General features: G+C 44.9%; 1 long non-coding RNA gene across 1 annotated transcript; it reads left to right on the top strand.

Annotated features, from left to right (window-relative positions):
- Positions 1 to 12412: 12412 nt before the first annotated feature.
- LOC123410248 lies at positions 12413 to 12988 on the top strand. Its single transcript, XR_006613010.1, has 2 exons — positions 12413 to 12691; positions 12786 to 12988. It is a non-coding gene; the product is annotated as an uncharacterized LOC123410248 (long non-coding RNA).
- Positions 12989 to 22999: the final 10011 nt, after the last annotated feature.

Genomic DNA, 22999 nt, shown 5'->3' with positions numbered 1-22999 from the left:
GGGTGAGGTCACCGCACAGTATGAACCCAAAACCAAGCTCTTCTCCCATTGCAAGAATCATAGATCTAGTTGGCAAGACAAAACCCACAACTCGAAGAGAATTACAGGGATATGAAATCATGCATAAGAGAGATGAGAGGAAACTCAAATAAGTTTCATAGATAATCTGATCATAAATCCGCAATTCATCGGATCTCGACAAACACACCGCAAAAGAAGATTACATCGGATAGATCTCCATGAAGATCATGGAGAACTTTGTATTGAAGATCCAAGAGAGAGAAGAAGTCATCTAGTTACTAGATATGGACCCGTAGGTCTATGGTGAACTACTCACGCATCATCGGAGAGGTCATGGTGTTGATGAAGAAGCCCTCCGTGTCCAAATCCCCCCTCCGGCAGGGCACCAGATGTGCCCAGATGGGATCTTGCGGAGACAGAAGCTTGCGGCGGCGGAAAAGTACTTTCGATGATCTTCTTATTTTTTCTGGAATTTTTGGGATTATATAGGCAAAAGATCTAGGTCAGGGGAACTCCACGGGGCCCACAAGCCTGGATGGCGCGCCCCCTGGCCGCGGGATGGGGGCTTGTGGGGCCCCTGGAGCTCCTCGGGCTTGGCTCCCAAGTTCCCCGATCTTCTTCCGTTTGAAAAAAATCTTTTTGGGGATTTTATTACGTTTGGACTCCGTTTCAAAATCTCCTCTGAAAGGGGTAAAAAACATGGAAAAAACAGGAACTGGCACTTGACACTGAGTTAATAAGTTAGTCCCAAAAAATAAATAAAAGGCATGCAAAACATCCAAAGTTTGACAAGACAATAGCATGAAACCATCAAAAATTATATATACGTTGGAGACGTATCAAGCATCATAAGTCGGATCATCACAAGATAATAGATAACATCATCATAACATAAGTCGAATCATCACAAGATAAGTATCTTCGCAAACATAATAGATAAACATCATCCACCACCACCACCCACAGGTTTAAGCCTCGGAACATCCACCACCACCACCAAGTTCCTCACCACCAAGACCGGCAAAGCCCAGGTCGTCACTGCTACCAGCACCGCCACTGCCGCCACCAACTCCATGGTGGATCGGAGTGATCGGGGTCCGTGACTCGGGGGTGATGCCATCATTGGCACCACCACCAACGAATGATCCACTGGTTCCCTGGATATTTCAAAATAGATGTTAAGGGATATATGATTGTGTTGAACATACGATAAGTAGTTGTTGAATAGTCTGGGAATGTACTAAACGGAGTCCAACTATGTTCTGACAAAAATTCTTCATAAGTAGCCAGTGTTGGTTGTGGTCCAGGAGGTGATGGGGGTGATACCATTATAGGAACCGTGCCGGCCGCCATGGAGTAAAAAAAATTACAGGTTAGTTGTCCAAGAAATCACGAAGGTGAGAAGAAATGAAAGTGCAAATATGAGAGTCAAATGAAAAGGGCTAAACTAACCTTCATCATGCGGCCCTGGTGGTCCGTGACTGCCGCAACCTTCGCGTTCCATGCCATGACGTCCTGACGTGTGTACTCCATGTAGGCCTACAATATGACATGATGCAATTCATAAACATCTCAAACTGGAAAATAAAGTGAGAAAAAAGGAAGATTTGAGGGAAAATACTTAGTGTGGGCTAGGAGAGACTGTGAGTGTGCACTGGTCGTGCTTGTGGCGGCCCCGGGCTTGGGTTGGTAGCTCAGAGCCATGTGTAGGAGAGAGAAGGAGTGACCACAACATCTAGAACTATGTGCCGACCATGACTCTTCGTCCCTATGCTGACCACCGCCCTGCCGTCTGTAGACTCTTTTAACGGGTCAGGTGTGTCAAGATGTAAACTCTGATAACACTGAGTATAGGCCTTCAGGTTCTCCGTGCTATTGTTGTAGTACTTTCCCTTGCCTTCCTTGGGCTTAGTCCGCACGTGGGAAAGCTCCCACGCCTCCATGTCTGAGAGCGGCCGCTTCAATTTCTCCTCCTACACCACCAAATACAAGTTATTCATAAATAAGAAAGTAACGGTAAATAGAAGAATAATGTTTCATGTACATAGATATACCTGAACTTTCTTGCGGCTCCAGTGGTTCTGGTTTCCCTGACCATGTGTTTCGTCAGTCCCTTCATTAGCCTGGTTTTTAGGCTCTTAGCAGCCCACTCGACATCCTGACCGAACCATAGATCCACCAATGCCTGCCATCCATCAACTTTTCCGTAATACCAACCAGGAAAAACCTACATAGAGAAAGCACAATGGCATGTCAACACGAAACAATGAAATTTACCATAAACGTCGGAATGAAAAGTCTGTTATACTTATCATCAAGTACTACTCCCAGATTAAGGTAAGCTGCTGACTCCGCGCGTCTTCCTTGGGCATCTTCTGGCCAAGAACATTGTGAAAATATTGCGAGATGGCCACCCAACGCACCTCGTACTGCATCTGGCAGTCCTTCTTCCTAGTAGCTCGTACCAAGATCTTGTCGGTAGTGGACTTGTGCTCCTCAAGAACTTGATAGTATTTCTACAGTCATTGATAAACTAGAATGGAAGAAGCCATGAGTTTAACCATTCGATGATAAACTACAAACGAAACTCAAGGCTCATGCTTCTGAAGAAAACTTATCCAAATATTTGTTATCACGGCCTCAACATATGTATTACAGTCAGCGTGGGGGCCGCTTTGTAGTGCTCCCAGCTCGTCACCAAAACTAGGCGCTCTGGGGACTTGACTGGCTCCTAAGCGAACAACCTCGGCCAGTGTTCCTTTAGCAAGATAATGATGACACCGTTTGAAAGAAGGGCCCCTGAAGGAACTATCCAGTTGGTGCAAAAGATAGAAAATATGAGCATGTCTACAATCAAAAGAATTAAAATATGAGCATGTGTACAAGCAAAAGAATTAAAATGATTAATGGACACTTACTATTTCCCCGTTGGCTCAATGAGCCACTTGTGCTCCTCGGTAGAAGCAAGGAGAGGGAGTTTTGCAGCACCACGCAGCCACCCCTTCTTGTTGCCAACCCCCTCCCCGCCAACACCATCCTACTCCTCCTCCTCCTCCCCAACCTCCTCCTGCTCCTCAACCTCCTCGCAAACGTCTTCCTCCTCCTCCCCTCCTCCTCGATAGAGGGTACCTCACTAGAGGAAGGCCTCGAAGACGACACCCCTAAGTCGGTGATGGAGCGATGTTTCTGGCCCCGACCCCATCCTCCTCTAGGTGCTCTCCCCCACCCCCTCCTCCTCTAGGGGAACCTCTCCCTCGACCTCCCTACGAGGAGTCATCCTCAAGAAGTCGGGGGGGGGGTGGACATTACGGGGTCGGTCACTCTAATTATCCCGTGTCGTGAGTTTGGATAGGAAACTCGTGCCATCGGCCTTCCCCTTGCCCATGCTTAGCAAACCTGCAATGAAAAGAGAATAAACAATTAGTATATTGATAAAAAATAAAAAATAATAATAATAAGGAATAAAAAAGCACTCTAATAAATAAGCATAAAAAGGCACATTAACAAACCATAGAGAAAAAAAGACATGAAATGACATCTGCTAGAACCCATACGAATCATCACTCTTGTAACTGATTCCTCGACCGGTCTCATCATCACTATCACGCATATCATATTTGTTGTCTGACGAAGGTGGAGGCTCTTCGTCATCGTTAGCATCTTCATATAATTTTCTAGCATACGTATGTCGGCTTCATTAACAATGGTCTCTCCATCATTCCATGCATCGTCATTGTTTGGATCCACATCATCATCAGCCAAGGTGACAACGTCATCATTTCTGACCACATCATCATTAGGTTGCTCTTGATAGAACACTCCATCGTATGTCATGGGGTTAATGTTGTAGTAATCATCATCGTTCAGGTCCGATAGCTTACCTGCGGTGACACCTCAAACAAAACTTACCAACCCTTTAGGTACTTTTTCTGGCATGGGTAAGGAAGATAATAAACTTGTGTGGCTTGGGTAGCCGCATTAAAGAGATCGGCTCCGGCATAGACGGTTAAACTTCGACCAAACCAATGGAAGGCATATGTCTCAGTCCCTCAACTGGGTCGAACCATCGACATTTAAACAAAGGAAAACTTAGGGTTTCGCGCCCACAGTTTAATGTAAGCTCGTACATTTTTTATACCCTTTTGTAGTAGTCAACTGCGTTTTCACCTGTGGTGTACACTCCAATATTTATAGTTTTGGGATCAGGTCGGATGTTCTAGTGCTCCTCTATATGGAAGCGATACCCGTTCACATTATACTTTTCACATGTCATGACCTGTGGGTTAAAACCCATGGAAACCCATCTCAATTCGTCATTCATAGATATGTTTTGATCTTTTCCCTACAATTTTAATTGAAATTGTTGAGTGCATTAGTTCAGGTAACTTCTAAATGTTGCACTAGGTGATTAATAGGGGAATGTGAAAAATTACTTCCGCCATGAACCAAGCAACAATTGTTTTCCTTCCACAGTTTCCATGGCCGAAAAGAGTAAGTGCCTCCGCCTTAGTAGGACGAATCATTCGATGCCACTCCTCATCAACGAATTGACTAAAAGAAGAAAAGTGGTGTTAGACCAAGACTAAGTCAAAATAGAACATGATGTTGTGCAAGAAATAAAGTAATGGTGTAGTAGTATTACCTCATCCACTCATCCTCAACTTCCTTGATTTTGTGCAAGACATAAAACATGATGTCCTCCCACTCTTGTTTTGGCATGTTATAACATTTCGAGTCCCGAGCCCTGCCACATTACCCGTTGAATAGATAGAGCTTGGGTTCATACTTGGGCTCTTCTATATTGTATTGAGGCACCTTATTATGAGAGTGGGAACGTGGTTTGGATAGTATGATATCTTGAGATCTAGCACCTCCTCTAGGATAACTGTCTCGGCTATGGATGCTTCAATATTAGCTTTGTTTCCACATTTCTGTTGGAGATGCTTGTTCTTTCTCTGAGGGCCATATTGCCAACAATTTTGCACAAGACCCCCCAACAATACCTTGTTTGCGAGGTGCAAAATGAGATGTGTCATCAAAGTAAGGAAGCCTCGCGAAAATATCTTCTCTAGCTTGCATATAAACTCCGGTGCCTTCTTATGCAATTTTGTAGTCACCTCGGGACATACTTCTTTAGCATAGAGCATGCATAAGAAATGTCTTAGCTCCGCAAGCACTCGTCGTACACGCTCGGGAACATAGCCTCGAACCATCACCCACATTATCCGCTTAATCCATACATGATAGTCATGACTCTTGAGCTCGGTCACTTTACCTGTTGAGAGATTGACTCCCTTACTTATATTAGATGCATAACCATCAGTAAACTTCACAATGTGTTTGAGCCACCTAAGTACTTCCTTCTTTTCTGGCGGTTTAAGGACAAAGTCAACATCTGGCTTGGACGAGTTTCTTTGACCGTCTATGGGAGGCCGGCTATTTAGAAGTGGCCTATCACAAATTTTCTATTGATCGGCTCTAGCTTTAACGTTATCCTTTTTCTTATTAGGAATGTTGAGGACCATGGAAAAAATGGACTATGCGACATTCTTCTCGGTGTGCATCACATTGGTGTTATAAGGAAGTTTGAGGTCCTTGAAATAGGGAAACTTCGTGAAGGGGGTAATATGAGTCCAGTCGTGCGTCTCACCATATCCCTCAAAGCCTTTGCCTTTGCCTTGGCCTTCACCTTCGCCTTCTCCTTTGGCTTTGGAATTGCCTTTGCCTTTGCCTTTGCCTTTGGGCTTGGGAGCTTTTAGTTGAGTAAGAACATCTGCCCTTGAAAACGTTGGAATCTGGTTTACTTCATGGACAACCCGGCCTTTCGTGAAGTTCTTCCTATATTCCCTGCCTAGATGGTATGGAGGGAGGAACTGTTGATGTGGTCAAATGCTACATACTTACAATCCTTCGTCGGCCAAATAAAATACAGATCCTACATGCACACTAGGCATGGCATCTTCCCACTTGTACACCATCCACAGAATAGAGAATACCCGGGAAAGTCATGCATGCAATACACAAACAAACTTTCATCAAGAAATTTCTTTACAGATCTCGGCTGTATGTCAACCTCGGGAAGTACCAAGAATGGTGCAAATCATCCACCAGCGGCTGCATAAACACAACCAAATTCTTCCCTGGGTATTCAGGCCCCGGGATGATGAGCGGCAAGAACATGGTATTGTGTTGCATTAGGGAACCGGGAGGAAGATTGAGTGGAATAACAAACACGGGCCAGTAGCTGTATAGATTGCATGACATACCATATGGATTGAACCCATCACTTGATAAGAAAAGTCAGATATGCCCGTCCTCTTGTGCTTCCTCGGGGTATTCTTTATCGAATGACTTCCATTCTTTGTCATCACGTGGATCTATGATTTTATTTCGATGGTAGCTTTTACCTTTCTTGTGCCACTTCATTAGTTTGGCAGACTCCTCCATGATGAAAAGGCGCTGCAGTCTTTTATGAAATGAAGATACGAAAGAACCTTTGTGTGGATGTGTAGCTTCTTTTTCTCACCATCCTTACCGAGCACCTCAAGGTACCGAGAGGATCCATAGTCCCTACAGTACTTGTCATCCGCATACTCGTGCCTAAATAAAAGGCAATTCTTCGGACAAACATGTATTTCCTCATAATCTATAGAGAGTGCCTTGATGAGCTTCCTCGTGGCGTACATGCTTTTCGATAGTTGATGACCCTTAGGGATGTTGTTAGCCCATACTCCTAGAAATGCTTCGAAGCAAGATCGACTAATGTCGTACTGAGCCTTGACTGTCACCAGTTGCGAGATGGCACCAGCTGAGAGAGTTTGGCACCTGCATAAAGAGGTTTCTTTGACGACTCCAAGATCTCCAAGAAGGCCTTTGTGGTTGCCTCTGCCTCCTCAGGTTCATTCTCTGAAGGTGTTGAATGTGCCATCTCTATAGCAAAGACATCATCCATCATGTCTCTACACTACTAGGGAAAAGCATATAGGTAGACGCTTACTAGTAGCGTGGGTTTATACCCCCCGCTACTGCTACTTAGTAGTAGAGCGGGTTTATGAACGACGCTACTACTAAGTTGATAGTAGTAGTGCGGGGTTATACCCTTCGCTACTGCTAAGTGGTCTCTACCGTGCTCCCCCGGGACATGCCATAGTAGTAGCGAGGGGTATAAACCCACACTACTACTAATTTGATAATAGTAGCGCGGGTTTATACCCCTTGCTACTACTAAGTACAAGATAGGTGATGTCCCCATATCCTCGACCGAATCCGTCCTCTCTCCCTCACTCTCCCTATTCTCCCCATAGGCTCTCCCATGGTGCTCCTGCCCAAGCACACCTCCTCCTCCATGCTGCTGAACCCGGTCGCCTCTCGCATCGCTAGCGCCTAGGACTCGCCCGTGTTTCCCGTCCCCTCCATGCCACCACGATGGAGCACTGATGACGACATGATGTATATAATTCTCTCACCTCGTTGGCTACCCCAAGTGGAAGGTTGAGATGTAGTCAGCAGCAAGTTTTCCCTCACACGGAAACGGTAAGGTTTATCGAACTAAGAGGACTCCTAGCCTCAACAAGTAGGTGTCTCCCACCCTGGATCTAGCAGAAGACGTGGACCTGCACACACACAAATAACTTTGCTCCTAACGAGTACAGAGAGGTTGTCAATCTCCCCGGCCTTGTAGTTTGCAAAGTATCAAAACACAAGCAGGAATAGTAGTAGTGATTGCAACCGAAAAGTAAACGAAAGCAATAAATGATGGAGGTGTAAGCAATGATGGTGATATGGACCCGAGTCACATGATGTTCACTAGTGATGTCTCTCTCCCAAAAGATAATAAACAACTATGCTTGGGTAAACAAATTACAACTGGGCAATTGACAGAATTATGAACGCACGACAATGCTAATTATGCTACTTGATAGTTAGAGGTTCAATAGTAATGGGCAGTACGCGAAGACAAGTAGACCGTTTATTCATCAGCATCTACTTACTAATCATCCAACTTGAGATATCTATCCAGAACATCTCGCCGGTATTAAGTTGCAAGCCCCACCCAAAGTGTAAACTCAAAGCAATGGACATCTGCATTAATGAACTATGAGTAAGGTAAACAATCCTTGCAACCATGGTCACAAGCACCGTTGTTTTCTCCCTGGTGGCAACAGCACATCCCCTAATCTCATGTTTCTGTCACTCAAGCTAGACATCGAGGGGCATGAACCCACAATCATGCATAACGCTCCATCTTGGAGTTACAATCTACTACTCGGCCAAAGCAATAAATAGCAACGGAGAACATGCATGAATCACTAAGGAACATAATATAAAAGGATAATCAAATAAATAACTCATAACAATCTGAACATAATCTAATAATCCATCGGATCCCAACAAACCGAGCATAGCAATAGCAAGAGAATTACATAGATGCCTTGATCATGTAGGGCAGCTCACAAGGGCCAATCATGGAAGCACAAGATTGGAGAGAAGACATAACATAGCTACTGGTCATGGACTCATGGTCCAAGGAGGACTACTCACGGCACGTCTGGGAAGCGTCCATGGCGGTGGAGAAGCTCCCGGACGTCAATCCTCCCTCTGACAGGGTGCCGGGAAGAGGTCTCCTGACGCTCCCGATCTTGGAAGCGCTGCGATGGCAGAACGATGGAGAAATTCGCGATTCTGGATCCTCGTGAAGGGTTTTCTCTCGGAGGAATAAATATAAGCGAAAGGAGGGCACCGGAGGAGGTGGGACCCTCCCAGGCGGCCTCTTGGCGTGGCCTAGGGGTGGGCCGCGCCCACAGATCGCCTGGGAGGCCCCTGGCCCTCTCTGGCCCATCTTCGGTGATCTGGAAGCTTGCGTTGTGCTGATTTTTTATATATTTTTCTCGGGATTTTTTGGGCTTCGGAAAATTTGGTAAACGCCCCTCCAAAATAGACATCATCAGACATAAACTGGCACTGGGTGCACTGAGTTAGTAGGTTAATCCAAATATGTGTAAAATGATATAAAATTGTAGCAAAGCATATAACAATGTCACCCAAAAGATCATGGAACAAGCAGAAATTATAGATACGTTTTGGACGTATCAAGCACCTCACCACCGGCGACCAGCCCCGATGCTCCCTCCATCTCCTTCATCTCTCCCTTGTTTCTCTTTTCCCTCTCCCTCTTCCTCCGGTTTTACTCACCTCATATGCCCATGCCCGCGCAAGTCATCGACATGGCCAACCAGGATATCTCTTCCTTGTTCGCAAAGAGGATCCTCACACCATCGTCATGCTCTACCTTGGATCCGATCCCTCTCCAACAATAGTTGGCGGATCTGGTTTGCCATTGCCCGTCCGCACCTCCGGCAACCCCTATCAATGCTGGATCAAACCATTGACACCATTGACATCATGCATGGGATCGAGTTTTTTTTGGTTTTTGAAACTAATAGTAGTAGTGAGGGTTCTAAAAGCTCGCTAATCCTATTTCACGTTACTAGTAGCGTGGGTTATAAAAGTTAGCTATAGCTTCATAACAGTAGCACACGCACCCGCGCTACTACTAGGGAAAAACTGCGCTAGTGCTAGGCTTTTCCCTAGTAGTGCTAACCCCATCATCCTCATATCCATTGATGCGTTGTCGCAGCACGTCCTCTCTACCACGGTCCCGCTCGGAAAAACTTATCGGCTTGTCAAATTCCTTCATATATCCGTGCGTGCGAAGGTGGAGAGTCATATATCCCTTAGGTTTACGGTGACGTCTACCACATTTCGCACACGGCAGTGTGGGATAATGCTCATTTGACGCCTGAATATCTCCTTCCAAAACACATCGATTTTCGCAACCCACTGTGTTGTTACTCTATTCCGACGGATAAAACCACTATACATCCACATATTATCTGCCATTTTCTGCTTTATTGGTAGCCACACAACAAAATTAAGGATTCATTTAAAGTAATGACATGAAATTTTTATATTCTACTATGTTGACGCCATTGAATACACCTACATCTCTAATAGGTAAAGATGGGTCCTTATCTCACCCGAGGATGTGTAGATTGAGTACGTTCATCATGATCTACCCCGTTCCGAGACAAAATTTTGGCAGCACCTCCCCACTGTTCTCTAGATACACGTCTCGACAAATATCCGAGAGAATGTGCTCCAGAGAACAACAGGAAAGCACCGCCAAAATCCTGTATCGGAACCGGGTAGAGCATGAAAAACGTACCCAATCTACACATCCTAGGGCTGTCCATGGGAAACGCTGGACAATTCAAACGAGTTGCGGTGATAAATATGCAATTTCTACAAAAATTCTACAATCGTCAAGACATCCCCTGGGTGAGCTTAATATGGGAAACATGCTATCAAACGGACACACCTCATATAGAGGATGCGTGCGAGTCATTCAGGTGGAAGGATGTGATGAACTTGAGCCCTCTCTTCAGAGGGATTACTACAGTAGAAATCAAGAGTGGCGATTCAACGCTATTTTGGAAAGACTATTTGGCGGGAGTCCCCTTCTCCGAGGCATACGCAAGAGTGTATTCATACACTAAGATGGAACATGCATCGGTTAAAGATTTTTTATGATTACACACTCAACGAAGCCTTCAACTTGCCGTTGTCGATAAAAGCACACGAAGAAGTGAGAGAAATGCAAAGACACATTTTGGACACGGTCGGGTCAACTCCATGATCAATGGAAATATGCGTGGGGTGCGGACATCTTCAAAACGAATAAATACTATATGCCATCTACTTCAGAGAACTATAGCCTCACCCGACGTTTACTTGGCTATGGAAGGAAGTTTGCACACAAAAAATAAAGGTCTTTGGCTAGTTCCTAGGTGTGGACACACTCAACACAAGAAACATGGTGAAAATAAGACACTAGAACATATGGAGCAACCTGAATTGCCTACTTTGTAATATAGCTGTAGAGAAAACGGTTGAACATCTCTTCTTTCACCGCGAATTCAGCAAGGAATGTTGGCAGATAGTGGGGCTGACATGGACTCCAATTGTGGATAGATTGACACTCATTGAAGGAACCAGAAATAATTAAAGAGATAGTAAAAAAGGCCACATGTTCATGGATATCTTTCTGGTGGCGACTTGGAGTTTGTGGATGGAGAGGAATAAAAATCACTTCAGGAAAATCGCCCCCACTGTCCTAGTATACAGAACGTCTGAACACAAAAGACAGTTTATGACTGTTTTTCTAGACTCCATCTTGTAGAGTACACCATATTACCCTCTCTTGCTACTCTGTAATCTTTCTTTGTAGTCCCCCAGCCGCATCACCCCCCCCCCACTTCATTTCATCACCATGTAAAAAGTTGAAATCTATTACTTTGGGTTAATATACAAGGCGTAGGAGCATTTCCTACTATGTGGAAAAGTCAAATAAGTAAATAAATATACAATTTAGTGCATATTTATCGATGCAACCCTTTTGGATGGGAGACGCCTAAGTTATGCGACTTGATGTGAAAAGAAAATATAGTGACATGATTAAAAGAGCGTACAAGGTGAAGAAGGATTCGCAGCTTACCCTCCGCTATAGAGAAAGTAGTCAAACACCGACGAGATCATGGACCAACAACTTCGACGACGATGAATCCAAAGATATGCAACACCACAAAAGCATGTTTGCATACAAGAGATTACATGTGGGTGGTTGTGGAAAATGCTCATAACGAACTATAGCATCGCTTCGATGCTAGAAGCTTTTTAAAGCAATGTCTTTCATATGACATAATCAGTTCTACATGCATCCCATTTTTTTACTAAGCGGCCATCATTTCATACCAATACAAAATTCATCATCAGCAACAGCCAAGCACAACAGTAGCCAAGCGGGAGGGGCAGCGACCAAGCAGCAGAATCAACAGTAGCACTGAAGCGGAGTAGCAGCGGCCAAGCAGTAGCAGTAGCCAAGTAGTAGCGGAGCAGAGCTCGCCTTGGGAGAAGGGAAGGGCGACAATGGGGTCGAGGAAGATGGCGTCGGCTCGGAGTAGGTGGCCATGGGGAGGGCGGACTCGGGGGATGGCGATGGTGAGCTCGCAGAGGGGGTTGGGGCAGCCGCCAGCAGGGCAGAGGGGGTCGGGGCAACCACCAGCACGATGCGAGTAGAGGGGGTCGGGGTTGCCGCCAACAGGGCATCAGTGGAGGGGCAGATCCGGGTAGCGCGCAGAGGGCACCGGGTCTTGGGCGACGCGGGGAGGGCACGTTTCCGGGGCGACGCGGCGTGGTGGGAGAAGGATGTAAATGACGTTGGTGTCCACTTGTCCCACAAATGCCATCCATAAAATAAAGCTCAAATGGCGTTCGTGGATGTCCACTAAAATTAAATGGCATATGTGGATAATCCATTAAAGCCCACATTGCCAACGACCCACCTGTTATTCATCTCCTTCCTGAAACCATGCCCCGGGGCGCTGTCATTGTTGCCGTTGCAGTCTCCACATGCACCGCCTCCCCTTTCCTATCCTCTCTCTGCTCCATGGAGCCGTCGTCGCCTGCCGTGTTTCTCGAACAGGCCGCCGTCCAAGGGAGGCGCTGGGGACCGAGCCTAGCCCCACGGGAGCGCCTCATCTACTCTCTCTCTGATCCCACCGATGCCCTCTTCAGCTCCTCCTCCTCCTCTTCTCCCCTACCCCTAGCCGAGGTAAAGATCCCCCACCACCACCCTCTGGATTCATCTAGAACAGTAACTTTTCATGAGCATCCATGGATATGTCTTGGCTGGTGATTCATGACAGGACAAATCACAGTACCTTGGACCTGGAGTGGTAATCTGACATTTGGGAGGGCTGGTGTGTCGTTGATTGCATAAAGTTTATGCATGGAACAAGCTATTTTTTCTTTTATGATGCAGGCATGCTTTGTACGTATGTCGCTGCAGATTATATTAATGTATCAGTGGTACTATGCATCTATTTGCAATACATGGTATGATGGAAAAGAGCTGCTTTGCTAATATGTGGTACTATGCGGACACTACGTACGTCACTTAAAAATTAACTGGACTATGACATAATCCCACGTAAGCAGTGGTGGCCGATGCGGGCAAGTCCCACCACATCCAACGAACTGCCCATTTACATCCGTGAGATAAATTAGTGGTTGATGCTTCAAGCGGCGCGGGTTGAGATGGCAGAGAGGGTAACGACGTCGGAGGCACGACGAGGTGGCGGATCGAAGGGTTGTCGGTAGGGGGGTCAGAGTTGGGTGGGAGTCGGCAACGGACAGGGATCAGGTGACATGCACGTTTGCATGTCACCGTGGGCCTTGCGGCCTAAATTTAAATTCAAACATTACGAAAAAATCTAAAAACAATCATGCATGTTCACAACACATATTAAGATAACCTCTAAAAAATTCAGATCAAAATTCAAAACATACATCGAGAAACAAAAAAGAGAAACTCAGATGTGAATAGCATACACAGAACCATTGCGAACTATTCATGACAGATTTCTCTTTTTTGTTTCTCGATGTATGTTTCGAATTTTGATCTGAATTTTTTAGGGGTTACCTTAATATGTGTTGTGAACATGCATGATTTTTTTCAGATTTTTTCGCAATATTTAAATTTGAATTTAGGCCGCAAGGTACACGGTGACATGCAAACGTGCATGTCACCTGATCCCTGTCCATCGGCAACGGGGTGGGGGAGTGACCGGCTGGGGAACGCGCGGGTGCGGATATGGTTAGATTCCACGTCAGCATATATATTTGTCATTTATTTATTTAATATACACTTCATTTTTTAAATAACATCTCCTAACATCACAATTTTATTTAGGACATGCAAGAGGACCCTAATTAACATCTCCGGCTCGACCGGACGCGCGCGTCCCACCCCTCTTCCAAGTGACGACGACAGAGACGTCCGTGCAGGGGGTCACACCCCGGAGCCCCGCGACATGCGTCTATGCATGTCAAGTCACTTTCACACATGTAAAAGGAACCACCGCAAGATCTGGTGGCATAGCTATTCCTAGAAGCCCCTCGACCACACTCGTAGACATGCGAAGAACAATCCCTGAACAGTGGTCTATTGAGATACTTAGTCAACTTTTAAAATTATGAAAAAAATACCACACAGTTTGCATCACATGTCTCTACACGGCGTAAAGAATTCATGAATTTTTTATGCTCCCACTCTTTAGAACAATTCACGCAACCGCAAAACCGACGAACGTTACCTCGGTGTTACCGTCGTCCGTGTGGGGGTCGCACCACGTAGCCGGATGTTGGGTGTTTGAACCTACCGCGACCCTTTAGGGTATGCAAGAGGACCTGATGCAGTGTTTCGGTGGCATTGCTATCCCCCGAAGCCCCCCTACCGGAATAACCCTAGCCCCGTTAACCACGCAATCTAGTCCTTTGACTTTCGTCGGACGGGCTTTGACCAGTGGACTCTTCCACCTGGTTGCAATAGGTCAATCCATAGGAACATCCCCGAAAATGGTGTGGACCCAACCAACCACTAGATTACCGCGGGCTCGCCCCGACGCGTGTGTCCCCCCCCTCCAAGTGACGGCGGCAGACGTCCGTGCACGGGAGACACACCCCGGAGCCCTGCGGCGGGCATCTACGCATGCCATGTCACTTTCATACATGGAATAAGAATCATTGCAAGATCTGGTGGCATAGCTAGCCCTAGAAGCCCCCCGACCACAATCATAGACATGCGAAGAACGTGAATAGTAGTCTATTAAGACACTTAGGAGTATTTGAAAATTATGAAAAAAATTACCACACGGCTTGCATCACATCTCTTTACACGGTGTAAAAAAATTATGAATTTTTCATGCTCCCACTCTTCACAACAATTCACGCAACAGCAAAACCGACGAACGTTACCTTGGTGTAACCATCGTCCATGTGGGGAGTCGCACCCCGTAGCCGTACTTGGGGTGTTTGAACCTACCACCACCCTTTAGCACATGCCAGAGGACTTGGTGCAGTGTTTCGGTGGCATTACTACCCCCGGAAGCCCACCCCCGACCGGACTAACCCTAGCCCCGTTGACCAAATGATTTAGGCCTTTGACGTTCGCCGGACAGGCTGTCACAAGTGGAATCTTCCATCTTATGGTGATAGGTCAGCCCATAGGAGCATCTCCAAACATGGTCTCGACCGAACCCACCACTAGATACCCTCCGGCTCGACTCGACACGCGTGTCCCCCCCCCTCCTCCAAGTGACAGCGGCAGCGACGTCCGTGCAGGGGAGCCACACACCAGAGCCCCACGGCATGCGTCTATGCATGCCACATCACTTTCAGACATGGAAGAGGAACCACTTCAAGATCTCGTGGCATAGATACCCCTAGAAGCCCACCGACCACACTCGTAGACATGCGAAGAACAATCAATGAACAGTAATCTATTAAGATACTTAGTCATCTTTTAAAATTATGAAAAAAACACCACACAACTTGCATCACATGTCTCAACTTGGTGTAAGAAATTCATGATTTTTTCATGCTCCCACTCTTCAGAACAATTCACGCAATCGCAAAACCGACGGATGTTACGTCAGTGTTACCGCCATCCATGTGGGGGCTCGCACCACGTAGTCGGACACATGGTGTATGAACCTACCGCCACACTTTAGGACATACAAGAGGACCGATGTGGTGTTTCGGTGGCATTTGCTAACCCCGGAAGCCCCCCCTAACCGGACTAACCCTAGTCCGTGACCACGTGATCTAGGCCTTTGGCTTTTGTCGGACAGTCTTTGACTAGTGGACTCTTCCACATGGTTGCGATAGGTCAGCCCATAGGAACATCCCTGAACATGGTGTCGAACCAACCGACCACTAGATTCCCTCCGACTCGACCCGACATGCGTGTTCCCCCCTCCCCCCTCCAAGTGACGGCGACAACGACGTTCATCCAGGAGGGCCACACCCCAGAGCCCCGCGACGGGCGTTTACACATGCCACATCACTTTCATACATGGAAAAGGAACCACCGCAAGATCTAGTGGCATGGCTACTCCTAGAAACCCCCCTCACCACACTTGTAGACATGCGAAGAACAATCCATGAATAGTAGTCTATTAAGATACTTAGTCATGTTTTAATTTATGAAAAAAAATCACACACCTTGCATCACATGTCTATACTCGGTGTAAAAAATTCATGATTTTTTCATGATCCCACTCTTCAGAACAATTAACACAACACCAAAACCGACGAACGTTACCTCGGTGTTACTGTTGTCCATGTGTGTGTGGGGGGGGGGGGCGCACCCCGTAGCCGGACGTCGGGTGTTTGAACCTACCGCCACCCTTTAGGACATGGAAGAGGACCCGGTGCGGTGTTTTGGTGGCATTGCTATCCCAGGAAGCCCCCTCCCTCCCGACCGGACTAACCCTAGCCCCGTTGACCAGGCGATCTAGGCCTTTGACTTTCGTGGGACAGGATTTGACCAGTGGACTCTTCCACCAGCTGGTTGCGATAGGTCAGCTTATAGGAACATCCCGAACATGGTCTAGACACAACCCACCACTAGATATCCTCTGGCTCGAACCGACGCACGCATTCCCCCCTCAAAGTGATAGCGGCAACAACAGCCGTGCAAGGGGGCACACCCCGGAGCCCTGCGACGGGCGTCTAAACATGCCACGTCACTTTTAGACATGGAAGAGGATCCACCGCAAGATCTGGTGTCAGGTGATTGCACCTGCCACCACATTTCCATACATTTAAGAGGGCCCTGCGCAAGATCTGGCGGCATTGCTACCCCCAAGTCCCATGTCCCACCTAACCCTAGCCTAGTTAACCCGCGGATCTAGCCCTTTGACTTTCGTCGGATGAAGTTTGACAGATGGACCTCTTCAATTGGTTGTGATAGGTCAGCCCGTAGGGACATCCTCTAATGGATGTAGATATAAAATTAGTCCAATTTCACAAAGAATGAAAAAAATACAAAAAATTAAAACAAGAGGGTGTTTTGTGTAAATATGAAGCAAACATGATTTAAGTTTGTTCAAATTGGAGAACATATTATACCAACAGAATCCTTTCAAGTTTATTTAGAAAAAATATCAAAATAGACACAATTATTAATTATTTGTGATTTTAATAAAGTATAGGGACCTATATGCAAAGGTACATGATGTCACATTACTAACATACTCAAAAATAGATAAAAACTACATATTCATAATCTTTGAAAAATTCTACCCCAGATGGATAAATAATTTATGTATGTTTATGTTAAGATGAGTTAGATTTAAGTTAACCAAAGTTTAATTTGAAAAAATAATTGTAAAAAAAATCTATGCCGAGATGGCCATCGACATAGTTGCCGGCCCGAGGGAGCTGTCAGGCGACGACACGTGGCAAGGCTATGCTAACGATGGCTGTCGGCATAGATGTCCACCCGAGGAAGCTACCAGATTTCGACGTGTGGCAAGGGTATGCCGAAGACCGCTGTGAGAATCGTTGACATATATTCTACGACGTCAACCCATGGTCTATCACCGGGCCATCGGACCCACGTGTATGCCGACGTCTTTCCTATGCCGATGACCACCGTAGGCACGGCCTTCCTATGTCGACGGGGGCTGTAGACATAACTCGACGTATGCCGGCGGCTTTTTTGCCCCGACGGTTACCCGTCAACCGTCGGCATAAGGCAATCGATGGTGATGCCCCGCCGGCATAGATTATGCCGTTGGGAAAAAGCTTTATTCCAATAATGCATGTTGATGCGCGATACCAGGTCCAACTGAGGTTCAAGCGCAGCCTTAATGAAGATGATGTATGTCGTGCCAAAGAGAAAGAGCGTTGTCACCACACGGTAGCCCCCTCGACGAGTCAGCAGTGGGCTTCCCATCCCTGCCTCAAATTTGCAGCAGACACCCGTGGCCATGCCTTGTAAGCCCGCGCCACGATCGACGTGACGTATACTCTGCTTCCGAGCACCCTGAGGCTAGAGCACACTTCACGGGGATGATGCCCATCATGCTAGACAACAAGAGCATCATTGCAGCTTGACCGACGCCTCGACAAGACAGACTTGCAGAAGGTGGAACTCGTTGCTCAAAGGTCAGTCCTGGATGTCCGCAACCATGAGAACGAATGCCAGTCCAAGCAACAGTGCAACAAGGACGTTTATCCTTTCTTGAAGGTGTTGGTGCATACGCGAAAGAAATCGTCTTAGTCATGTGTGTTTTGTTTCAAATCTTCTATTAGCTAAGGTGTGGTGCTTTCATTCCATACTCTGCTTAATACTCCCTCCGTCCCATATGAAATGTGGCTCAAACGGATGTACTAGATACATCGGTTTGAGGAGCATTTGATATGGGATGAAAGAAGTAATAAATAGAAATAGTTGTGTGCCTCGTACTCATGGCCGGGCCAACCATGGTGCCAAATGTGCCACTTGCACAGGGCCCATAATTTTAAGGGCCCCAAATTTAGTATATAGAACTAGTAGTATTTCTCAAAAAAATATCATACTCACTAGAATTAGGACTAAGTCGATCGGAAGCTGAGATTGGGCCCGAGACGAGACCATCAAACACATGTGCTTGATCGGTATTTTTCAAAAAAAAAAGAGGAAACAACTCGATCGATAATATGGAAACGCTACCGTCGGTCTAAAAAGCATACTGTCGCTATAGGCAACATGATCGTCTCGTTGCCTTCGTCTCATCAGATCGATCGCATTTAGACTATTGTCGCTGTTGCCTTCGTACCTTCCTCTCCCAAATTTCAAAGTCGTCGCTTCGTCGGATCGATTCGTGACCGATTCTAGCCTTCAAGTGCTTAGTGAGTCCTCTTTTTCGATTAACTTCGATTCCTATTCCTAGTTCTGAATTTCTTAGTTAACTTTTGGCAGGGATCGTTACTTTGTTAGAAATCGGTATTTACCTCCTCGGTTAAAGATCATAGTTTAGCAGTTTAACCAAACATGACCCAAAATTAGGTAAGTTAAATGGTTTGTCTAACATCCAAACATTGATGACTGATATCCAATTAATATATGCTACTTTATAATTTAATTAATTTAATTCATCTTTTTTATCTTATGCTCCAATAATACAGATTTGCGTTATCGTGGAAAATATTAGTCTGGTTTCTATAATTGCTCGTTAATTTATTTTTTCAGTGAGATAGGGCCCTATATTTTAGTTTCGCACAGGGCCTCAGATTTTACCGGCCCGGCTCGTAGTGATGTAGAGACCAAAGATTTCGATTTCCTTTTCAAAAATGGACAACCCAGAAAAAACTACATGTTCTAAAATAAAAATAAAATGATCGAAGCAAACCCCGAGGAATCACACGAAGAGAAATGCAAGCACATAAGATTTGCTTCTTCCACACGAAAAAGCAGAAACGCCTTGCTTCTTCACACGAGATATGCTGGCCGATGAAACAGAGCAGAACCTGGATGAGCTGAAACGCACCAGCAATTTGCTACAAAAATGGTGTGCCTATTTTCCAACAGATAATTGAAGTGCGCTTGAATCCTTTTGCTTCTCAGTCATAGCTAGCGGAGACATGCAATTTGTGTAATTAGGTAAGCAAGTCATGGAGACTTCTCATGAGATACTTGAATGAACCAAACCACGCGGTCCAGTAGTAAAAACAGTGAACAAAGTGGCCACAATGGAACTAGAGGTCAGGAAGGGGACGCAAAAGACTAATTATATGAACTACGGCCCATGTCGGGGCTGACAACACACAAACCTTCTAAGAGCAACTTTAGCACACCACGTATCCGTCCGGCCCGTAAAACATGTTTGCAGGTTGCGGAAAAACGTCTTTACGGGCCGGCGCGCACGGCAGCGGATGCAGACCTTGCATAACGGATCCGTAAAAAAACATATTCATGGAATATGCTTTTTCAGACCCCGCGCGGGCTGAAATGTCCCTCCCACCAACCGCTTCCGCTTATATGCAGGGCACCGCAACGGTGAGGGGGAAACCCGTGAATACGTGGGTTGAGGCCGAGATTTTGCCGCGCTCCGCAAAAATATTTGCGGACCGGGGCGGGATGCGGTGTCTGATCGGGCAGGTTTTTCCGGTCCGACCCGCATTTTGGCGGTTATTTTCCGGGTCGGGGCGGGATGTGGGGTCTGCTAGAGTTGCTCTAACCTTCTCGTTGGAGTGATCGTGACGATGTATTTATCAGAGTCTTTGGTGAACTGATGGCGGTGTTAGACCAAATGCCTTATAACACATCTGTGAAAGCATAGCTTAGGCTGGTTGTAATGGGTAGTATCATATGCTAGTATCATGCATATGATACTAGTATATGATACCACATCCATAATACATAGTATCATATGTTAGTATCATAATGTAGTTCATTTATTATCATGCAAGACACATGCTATCACATCATTTAATATGATACGGTATCATGATATGATACTCAACCTTCTTTTTCTTTATTTAATTCTATGTGACCTCATCGAAAGTGCTTAGTTGACATGCATGATACTACCTATGATACTATCATTACGGCAGCTTTATGGATGGTGGGTGGACCACCTTTTCGGCGACAAGTGGATAGCTACTAGTCTTAGACCTCAATTGCAGCGGGATAGCTACTGATCATGTTTATGGCATTCTTCTTCCTTTCAGTCGCATCTGCTGCCGTTTGCTTGCATGCATTTCAATCTGTGCTTTTCTTTCTGTTACATTTTGTTTCAACTTCCACCCAAAACATTTTCAGTCAGAATCTATTACTGGGCATGTTGTTCAGTTCTCGGTGTTGAGGTTCGATTTGTATTGAGACATCCAAAATTCTTGCGGGCGCTACATTTTTCTTCTTTTCTTGAGAAGGAGAGAGAGAGACGTATCTCGCTTATTTGAGAGGTTTCCCCGCCTTGCCTCAGGCGCTTACTGCTACGTCGCAAGGTTCTCACAAGGTTTCAGCCAAGCGTTCCTTCTCAAGCCTTTCAGCGAACACTCTTGTACGTTGTTAGTTGACACATTTTCAGACGCCGTCATGTGTCGTTTTTAAAATAAAAAAATCCACACATATTTTTGACTTTTTAAATTGATTTTTTATTTTTATTTTTTTGTGTTTCGATTTTTTATCGGTCTTTCTTAGTTTTTTGAGTGAAAAAATTAAAAATTAAAAATCTGCAAAAAACACATTTTTGTTTTTTTTAGAGAGGCATGATTTTGCTTTCGCTAGAGGCATGATTTTGCCTTCACGGGAGGCACGGTCGTGCCTCTAGAAAACTAAAAAACGCGTTTGCTCTTTTTTTTTTTGCAAGAGCCATGATTTTTGCTTTCGCGAGAGGTATGGCCGTGCCTTTCGGAAAGGGAAACAACACGTTTTTTTTTGAGAGACACGATTTTGCTTTCGCGAGAGGCATGATTTTGCATTTGTGAGAGGCACGTCCATGCCTCTTGGAAAGGGGAAAAAGGCAAAAATATGCGTTTCCTGTTTTTTTCTATCGTGGGAGGAACGGTTTTTTTGGTCCAGTTTTTTTCTTGAGAAAAAAAGTTCATCAAAACCTAATAATATAGGATCTAGTTTTGAAAATCTCAACACGAGAAATCCAACGGTGAAAACGATTCGAGATTTGAACGCACGGTTTAGAAAATGTTTAAAAAGACGAATCAACAAAAAAAAGAAAACTCTCAGGTTGCGATAAGTGACACGCATGCAGTACGGTATTTATCGCAAACTTGGAATGAGATGATCTTTGAAAGGAATACTCGCTAATTAGTAATTTTGAAAGGTTTCAGAGCAATGGTTCATGGAATCTTTCACCAGCTTGGCCCAATTGTTGGAAGGATACACGCAGTTTTTCTTCTCTTCTCTATTTTTGTGCTTTTCTTCAAAAATTATTTTTGGTTTTCTATTTTAACAATGTATGTTTTATTTTTTATTCGTTTTCTTTTGATAAAAAAATGTCAGCTTACTTAGTACACGTCGTATATTTTTTTCTACACGCGCAACATTTATCTTGATACACTTTGAACATTTTGTGAAGACATGAAGATCATTTCTTTTATAATGTTCAGGTCCGCACTATATGGCCTACCCCAAGTAGCGTTTTTCTTACCTTTGGTTTTTCCAGCGGTTTTTTTGTCATTTTTCCTACTATGTTTTTTCTATTCTTTTTCTGTTTAACTTTATCCAACCATATAGTTGAGTAGAAAATGTATTGGAAAGCTGTAAACCACCATCCCTCTTATCTTTAATTATCACATCTCCAATGAGCTAAGTGCATTTAAACAGTGAGGAAACTATGAATAGAATGTTATTGGAAGACGCTAGGGATCAGACTACTGATCCCTAGTTCCCTAGTTCCCATCAAACCAGTAATTGGCCGTAGGATGGAATGTATTATGTTCGTCAGATATGGTGGTACAACACCGTGCGTCATGTGTTTGATTGCTTCATTAAAGAGTGCACCACGATAGTTCCCAGGTCAATCACGTCTAATCAGTTTCCTAGTAACTGCTTGTGATTTGCTTCCAACAAACAAATATCTAAAAATACAATTTATTTTTGTCAATGAATTATTTTGCAGTGCAACATGTTCTTTTTTAAATTGTGATTTGCTTTCAACAAACATACATATATAAAACTTTCTTTTGCAGATGTGAATTCTTCAGGGTAAGGTTGCACGAAAACATTACTTTTTTTATTTATGGAGCATCCTTTCATGTTGTGATGAAAACATATTATTCGATAGTATGATACACATCATTTTATTTTCTATCTATGGAAGCATTATTTCTACGATATGGTAGCATTTTTTAGTTGCTTTGGAAGCGTTACTTGGTGTGCCAAAAATAATATTCACATTATGGAGAACATTTTCTTCGCAAAAGGAATTGTCTGGAAGCACAAAACAATAATATACACTGCCACAAAGTAAAGAATTTACACATTTGACCGAACCTTTTGCCTTATATAATGGTATATTTGGTTTCCAGGCATCAAAATACTGTTTCCATCAAGTAACGAATGCAAATA

This window comes from Hordeum vulgare, chromosome 7H, assembly GCF_904849725.1.
Source record: "Hordeum vulgare subsp. vulgare chromosome 7H, MorexV3_pseudomolecules_assembly, whole genome shotgun sequence".
Taxonomy (NCBI): Eukaryota; Viridiplantae; Streptophyta; class Magnoliopsida; order Poales; family Poaceae; genus Hordeum; species Hordeum vulgare.
Note: the sequence above shows the minus strand (reverse complement) of the source record. Positions and strands in the feature narration are given on the sequence as shown.